Raw genomic sequence first — 8,822 nt, 5'->3', positions numbered from 1 at the left:
GGTTTTATTCTTGGGACATTGAGGGAGTGTAGGCAGGAAGGGAGCCATGGAAATTTTTAAGTATGGAAGAAACCTCACGTTTTTGTTTTAGAGAAGCAAACATTAAACAATTAAACCACTTGAGGAAACATATGAAGATCAAGTCTAAGAAGCATATCATTTTTATTCAACATTTTTATGGAGATTATATATAATTAATGTAATAATAATACAAAAACTCATGATCTATAAATTCATTTGTCCAGTCAGCAAAATTTATTAAACAGCTACTATAAGCCACACACCGATCCAAGCTATATGAATATAGCACTGAACAACAAAAAGATCCCTGTCTTCTTAAAACATCATTTGAGAAGAGACAAATTAAAATCTTGCTGACCTCTCAGCATTTCACTCAGGTAACACTTTATCTCAACTTCCTGTCTTCACCTCTTTTGATTTTTTTTTCACCTTAACTTCCTGACTTACTGCTTTGGGTTGTTTTTCATGATCTCTCCAACCTTTCCTACTTCTCTGGTTCCATTTATTGGCTTCTTTTTCTATGCCATTACTAAATGCTGAGGTTTGATATGGGTTCTCTCTTTACTATACCTTCTCTCTCTTGGAGATAACATCCAGTCTTATTAGTTCAAATATAATCTATACTGTGTCAGGAAGTACAGGTAGAAAAGTGATATAAAACTTAGTCTGTTTCACTTTCAAGTTCCATTTGATCTTTCTTGAACTCAAACTCTTGATCATTCTCATCAGAGTTGCTCCATTTCCAATTTTTCCTATCAATGTGAATGTAATCACCATCCACTCAAATTTCTCCAGCTAAAAATTCAAGAGTTACTTTTAATACCTTCCCTCCCTCAGCTACTTTATTCCATCTACCACTAACATCCATTGATTTTTACCTCCAAAATATACTTCAGATCGGTCCACCACTACCCATTTCCATAGTCACTGCCTCCGCTGTATTTCAAGCCACCTTCATCTCTCACCAGGCTTATTACAACAGCCATCTAACTAGTTTGTTTCCTCCTTTGCCCTCTTGAAGTCTATTTCCCCTATAATAACTAGAATGATCTTTTAAGAATGTAAGTTACTCAAAAAATGTATTGTATTCAAAAAAGAATGTAAGTTACTCAGAAACATCAAATAAATACAAGAGACAACTTAAAGGAGATCCTACTGTCCAAATCTGGGAAAATTTGAGAATCAAAATAAATTATGATAATAGCTGATCACTATTCATTGACTAAAAAAGAATGCATAAATTCATACTGATACATACATGCTAGAATGGAAAAACTACTTCTGGTAGAATGTCAAACAACAATGCAGAAGAAATGATGATGTAGGAAAGAACACCGTTTCTCAGCCATCATAGTAATAATTGATTCAGCCAAAAGTCATTAATGGATACAAAAATTAACAAGCCAAAAAGCTTGAAGAAGAATAGGAAATTTACATACTCCTGAAATATGACCACATACTGCATACTAATGATAAAGAGGAAAAATAGTAACTTCACAGTGAGAAACCTGACAGGTAACATCATAAAGGAATCAAATTTTATGTAAACAATAATTACACAAACTTACATCATGTGTCTCTTAACATGATTCAGAGGACAGAACATCACTCATGCAGTTTCTCTGTCAAAATGCGTAACTGAAATTAATCATGAGGAGACAATAGACAAACACAAATTGAGAACATTCTACAAAATAAATGGCCTGTTCTCTTAACAAATGGTAATATGAGCCCTGGACAGTGTGGCTCAGCTGATTGGAGCATCATCCAGCCCACCAAAAGGTCATGGATTTGATTCCCTGTCAGGGCACATAACCAGGTTGCAGGTTCAATCCCCAGTTGGGGAGTCTAGGAGAAAGAGGCAACTGATCGATTTTTCTCTCTCAGTGTTTATCTATCTATCTCCCTCTCTCTAAAAGCAATGAAAAATGTCCTCAGGTGAAGATTAAAAAATGGTAATATGAAAAACAAAGAAAGGCTGAGGAACTGTTTCAGATTAAAGGAGACTAAAGAGATAAAAACTATATGTAATGAATGATTCAGGACTGGATCCTGGACTAGAAAAAAGCCTACTCTAAAGGACATTATTGGAACAATTGGTAAAAATTAAAAAAAAGATCTGTTGACTAAATAATTATATCAATCTAAAATTTTCTAATTTTGTTAATTGCATTGTAAGTGCATGTCCTTGTTCATAGGAAATATATATTGAAGTATTCAGGAGTAAATGGGCATGTCTGCAACTTTTAAGTAGTTCAGGGAAGAAAGGGTATATATAGTTGATTCTTATTATTTGTAGTAATTATGTTCTACTAAGTCACCAGAACTGAATGAGTAAATACTCAACAATTGCTTGTAGGGGAAATACAGGGTGAGGGTCTTCTAAGCCTTTGTGTTAACATTGTGTCCCACCATCAATATATAACCTGGTTTTATGTGTTTTCCTGTTTGAAGACACCTTATTTAACACATGTAGTTGATTCATTAACCAACAGCATTATAACTCATGCCTGAATGAAGCTTATCTGATACATATTTTCTCTGTAAGGCACGTCACAACCTTCTTGTGCTTAGGAACATTAGCACTTCATTCACCACTACAACTGGGGTCCATTTTAAACAGCAAAATCACCAAAAATAGCACAAAAATATGAAAAATGTGACACTAAATAAACTGCAGGGAGGACATTGGTTTACAGTATGAGAGCTAAAATGAGAAGGCACAGCACCATCTTCCTCAACCTCAGCTGGGAATGTGAATTTTTGGCAATTCAAATTTTTTGCTGTTCTGTATATATCTGCAAAAGATCTTGAAAGCAGGCTTCTGGCCAAGATGGAGGCATAGGTGGTCACACTGTACCTCCTCACGCAACCAAAACTAAGGACAACAAGATTTTACAAACAAAAAACAACCAGAACAGAGAGAAATGAACTGAATGGAAGTCTGAATACCATACATCCAATCCGGTAAGGAAAGGCGGAATCGGAGGCCTACAGAGAGGGATTGAGGGGTCCCAGCGGGAAAAATCGGTGGCTGGCAGACTCAGGCGCGCAGGATGCCCACAGCTGTTGGCGGACCCCAGAGGTGCAGGGGCAGCTGATGGACCGGTGGCAGACCCTGGGCGCGGAGGCAACAAGCAGACCCAGTGAGGTGCGCAAGGCAGCTGGCTATCCACAGCCACACAATCGTGCACAGACAAACTAAGTGAAAACAGGCAGTGACACAGACTGAGCAACCCAGGGACCCAGCGCCAGGAAACAGCCTAAAGGCACCGACTGAAAACACCTGTGGAACTTAAGGCCAGGAGATTCTCTCAGCCTCATAGGAGGCTCCTTGGAGAAACCCACAGAGTCTGAGAGAGTGCACAAGCCCACCTGCCCTGGAGTCAGCACCAGAAGGGCCCAATTTGCTTGTGGGAATTGGCAAGGGGAACTGGAGTCCTGGTGAGAGCGGAGCAGGCGCCATAGTTCCCTCTCGGACCCCGCCCCCACATACAACATCACAACCCAGCAAATGAGGTGCCCCGCCCTGGTGAACACCTAAGGCTCCACCCCTCATACATGACAGGCACAACCAGACCAAAGGAAAAAAATAAAATAAAAAAGATGGTTCAAACAGAGTTAAAAGCCCCAGAGTCAGTTTTTTTAAGCAATCGAGAGATAGCCAACCTATCAGATGCACAGTTCAAAGCACTGGTCATCAGAATGCTCACAGAATTGGTGGACTTTAGTCGCAAATTAGATGAACAAATGCAGACTACAATAAGAGAAATGAAGGAAAATGCACAGGGAACCAATAGTGATGGAAAGAAAACTGGGTTTCAAATCAATGGAGGGGACCAGAAGGAGGAAAGGAACAACCAAACAGAAAACAATGAAGAAACAAGAATTCAAAAAAAAAAATGAGGAGAGGCTTAGGGTCCTTCAGGACACCTTTAAACGTTCCAATATCTGAATTATAGGGGTACCAGAAGGGGAAGAGGAAACACAACAAGTGGAAAAGTTATTTGAACAAATAATAAAGGAGAACTTCCCCAATATGGCAAGGAAAATAGACTTCCAGGAAGTCAAGGAAGCTCAGAGAGTCCCTAAGAGGTTGGACCCAAGGAGGAACACACCAAGGCACATCATAATTACAATACCCAAGATAAAAATGAAGGGGAGAATTCTAGAAGCAGCAAGAGATAAGGGGACAGTTACCTACAAAGGTGTTCCCATCAGAATGTCAGCTGACTTCTCAAAAGAGATCTTGCAGGCAAGAAGGGGCTGGAAAGAAGTATTCCAAGTCATGAAAGGCAAGGACCTACGTCCAAGAATACTCTATTCAGCAAAGCTTTCATTTAGAATGGAAGGAGAGATAAAGTGCTTTTCAGATAAGGCCAAGTTAAAGGAGTTCATCATCACCAAGCCCTTATTATATGAAGTGTTAAAGGAACTTATCTAAGAAAAAGAAGATAAAAAATATGAACAGTAAAAAAAACCCATCAAACTCAGTAACAACCATACCTAAAACAAAAGCAAACTAAGCAAACAACTAGAACAGGAACAGAACCACAGAAATGGAGATCATATGGAGGGTTAGCAACAGGGGAGTGAGAGGAGGAGAGAGGGGGAAAAGGTACAGAGAATAAGTAGCATGGCCAATAGGTAGAAAATAGACAGGGGGAGGGCAGGAATGGTGTGGGAAATGTAGAAGCTAAAGAACTTATGACACATGGACATGAACTAAAGCGAGGGGGAATGTGGGTGGGAGGGGATGGGTAGGGGAGAGGGGAGTGAAGGGGGAAAATGGGACAACTGTAATAGCATAATGAATAAAATATATTTAAAAAAAGGATACCAAATTAAAAAAAGACCTTGAAAGCACAGTGAGTATTGATTTTGGGGGTATAAGTATATTTTAGTAAGTAAATGAATATGCAAATATAGAATCTGCAAATAACAAGGATCAAGTGTGCATGTACACACACACGTATACAGAATGAGAGAAAAAGAAAATGATGAACAAATCAAAATGTTGAAATTGGTGAATCTGGATGAAGGCAACATGGGAGTTGTTGGTACTGATTCTTGCAACTCTTCCCTAAGTTTCAAATTATTTCCAAATAAAATGTTGAGAAATGTAAATAAATTTATTTTACTCCTCTGCTTATAACATTTCAGTTGCTTGCATTTGCATGTTACACAAGACCCTGAAGGAGTCAGGCCCCTCTCTGCCTCTCCAATAGTCTTTCAGGCCACTCTTCCTCTAATTCACTCTGCACCTGTCTCATGAATGTTCTTTTAATTTCTGAAGCACTTCCCCAGCTCCCTAGCTAAATTAGATCCCGTGCATTATCCTCTTTTAAAGGTCCTTGTTCTTTTCTTTTGTAACACTTGTCACAATTTGTAATTATATGCAAACAGTTGTGTTCTTATTTATTAAATACCATGCATAAAATAATTATGAGGACATTTTAGAGATATGAAATTATGCAAGTGATCTGACTTAAATGTTTAGGCATGGAAAATCATTTAGGTAAAGTTGAGTTCTAAATAATATACAAAATCAGAAATAGTATGCTTCACATACTAGCAACATATAATGAGCAAGGGTTTCATAGTAATATGAAAAAATGAGAATTCAGCCAGAATGATGAAATTAGAAATAGTTAAAAATAGAAATTATTGTCTTTGTAGGTTCATTTCAGTAAAAAAGGAAAATAATGCTAAACCAAAGAGATGATAAAAACTATAATGTTAACTCTTTTTTTAAAATTTTATTTTAATCATTGTTCAAGTACAGTTTTCTCCCCCCTACTCCCATTCCAGCTCACCCACCCAACCCTCCCCCCTTCCCCCCCCATTACCCCCCACCCCTAGTTTTTGTCCATGTGTCCTCCAAATTTGTAATGTTAACTCTTAAAGGAACATTTTGAATAAATGCCTTTCTGATTGCAGAATAAAGAATAGAATTAAGGAGAAACAAGGCTGGAGACATGGAGGGAGACCAGTGAGCATAATTTAAGTGAACTCACTTGAACAGGGACTAAAAGGGTGACAAGGGGAATGAGAGAAGTCAATGGACTCCAGAGGTGTTGCAGATATGACACAAGGATTAACAGGATCTAATGACTCTTGAAGTAGGGGTGAAAAAAAAAGAGGAAAAATTCAAGGTCAATTCCTAATTTTACATCTTGGGCAACTGGAAAGAGGTTGACTGGCTCACTGAAATAGGGAGCCTTTCATTACAGAAAAAGCAGGTTAGTTTTGAACCTGTGGGACATGCAGATGGGAGCAGTAAATAGTTGCCTACATAGATCTGGAGGCCAGGAAAGAAATCTGGGCCCAAGATAGATAGATGTGAAAGTCGCCATTATAAAGACAGAAATTAAGCTGTAACTGAGAAAGTTATCACCCAAAGAAAGTATGGTCTGGAAACAGAAAGCCGGAATATTAACCTCCTATTATTATATGGAGAATTGCATTAAACACCAGGGTTATACAAACAAGACAAATTTCCTGCCCCTAGTAGCCAGTCTAGAGGTTGAGAGTGAGCTATGAGTTTGACAAATACTCCTTGTCAAGTGTCTACTATTAGGTTCTCTCTTCTGACCCTGAGATAACGTGACAGCCTCACCTATCAGGAAATTTAGAGTGTAGTAGTTTAGTAGAGGATACACAACAAAAACAACTTGAAGACTATAATATAATAAGTGTTATGGTAAGGTGCTATGGGAGAAGAAAAAGAGACACTGAATTCATCCAGTGTGGGTTGTTGTCTTTTGAAGGCCAAAACGCAACTGGCCAGGTAGAACATGAGTTTCAGATGGGAAAGGTCTTTGAAGGGTGGTAAAACAATGTATGAAAAGGATAAGGCTGAGAGTTTAGGATATTTGGGAAATTCCTGTAATCTATAATGGCAATGGAAGGTGTCCGTGGACCCACAGTAAAATGATATTGCTTGGACAAATGAGCAAGTACCAGACGGTAATGAACCTTATTACCATGATAGCTATTTGAGATTTTATCCTGTAAATAATTAGAAGATGTTAAAAAGTTGTAAATGTAAGAATTACGTAAGTAGATTTGCATTTTAGGAAGATCAATCTAGAAACAGTGAGAGATATGGGTTAGATTAAGACTCTGGCTCCTTCTCTTCTTCAGTTTATACTCCCTTTCTCCATGATCATACTGAGTCCAACAGTGTTAAAAAATACTATCTACACACTGTGAATGTATGTATGTATATATGTACATATTCAGCCTGGACCTCTTCCTTAAACTCTGGGTTCATATACCCAGCTTCCTATTCCATACTCCATTTTTAAAAAGATTTTACTTATTTATGTATTTTTTAGAGAGAGGGGAAAGGAAGGAGAAAGAGAGGGAGAGAAACATTAATGTGTGGTTGCCTTTCACATACCCCTAACTGGGGACCTGGTCTGTAAACCAGGTATGTGCCCTGGCTGGCAATGGAACCTGTGACCCTTTGGTTCACAGGCTAGTGCTCAATCTACTGACCCATACCAGCCAGGGCTCAGTAAACAATTCAAATTAAGTACCTAATTCCCAGCCTTATAGCAGTTGTCCCTATTCCAATTAACAGCAACTCACATTTCCAGTTGGCTAAAAACCTTTGAGTCACACTTACCTCCTGTCTTACACCTCACACTTGATCCATCAGGAAAATCTCTTGGATCTACTGTAAAATATTCCCCAAATATCACTTTTTACTACTTCCAATGGCATTAGCTTAGTCTAAGTCATCATTTCTCACTGAGTTTTTCAGTGGCTTCCTTGTCCTTTTGGTCTATTCAAACAGCAGCCTTAGTGAGGCTTAACAAATATAAGTCAGATAATGTCATCTTGTGCTCAAACTCTTCTAATGCCTTTCCATCTCACTCTGGATAATAGCTAAAAAGTTTACACAGGGCCCCGTATAATTTTGCTGACTTCTCTCTCTTCCCTCCTCAACATACCTACAGTATTTCCTATACTCTTGTTTTATTTTCTTTTGCATGACATTTATCATCAACTAATATAATTTACTTTTTCATTTTGCCTTTTTCCACTGGAAAAATGTATGTTTCACAGGGACTGGATTTTTCTTGTAAAGATATTTTATTTATTTATTTTTAGAAAGAGGGGAGGGGAGGGAGAAAGAAAGGGAGACAAACATCAGTGTGACTGGATACATTGATCTGCTGCCTTTCCCATGCCCCTAACTGGGGACCTGGCCTGCAACCCAGGCATGTACCCTGACTGGGAACCGAACCAGCAACGTTTCAGTTCACAGGCCAGTACTCAATCCACTGAGCCACACCGGCCAGATCTGGGGACTGGATTTTTGTCTTTTCTTTTTTAACTGACATATTCTCTACTGTCAAGCACATAGTAAGCATTCCGTAAACATTTGTCATGTGAATGATGGACTGATGGGAGGGGCTGTGGAGGGAGTTCTAAGAGTATATAATTAAGAAAATGAGTTTTGTAATAGATAATGCAAGTATAAAGTTCCAGAAGATTCTGCAATCTTCTGGAAAATAAGATTATTTCTGGAATTATAGCTTCTTGAGCAGTCTTACTACTTTTTCTACAATTAATATGAAATTAAAGGAGGTGAATACTCACACTATTAGAAGATGGTCCATTTTCCTAGGTTAAGGCAGTGTTTGTAGTGAGCTTTTGATTGGCATAACTTGAACAGGCTAATATATTTGTGTGTCTTCATAAAGTTGAGTGAGGTGTCTTGTGTGCTATGAGGAGGAGACTAAGGAGTACTCAGCTATACTTACAGAAATGTTCCTAAGAATACATAT

This window comes from Phyllostomus discolor, chromosome 9, assembly GCF_004126475.2.
Source record: "Phyllostomus discolor isolate MPI-MPIP mPhyDis1 chromosome 9, mPhyDis1.pri.v3, whole genome shotgun sequence".
NCBI classification, from domain to species: domain Eukaryota; kingdom Metazoa; phylum Chordata; class Mammalia; order Chiroptera; family Phyllostomidae; genus Phyllostomus; species Phyllostomus discolor.
Note: the sequence above shows the minus strand (reverse complement) of the source record.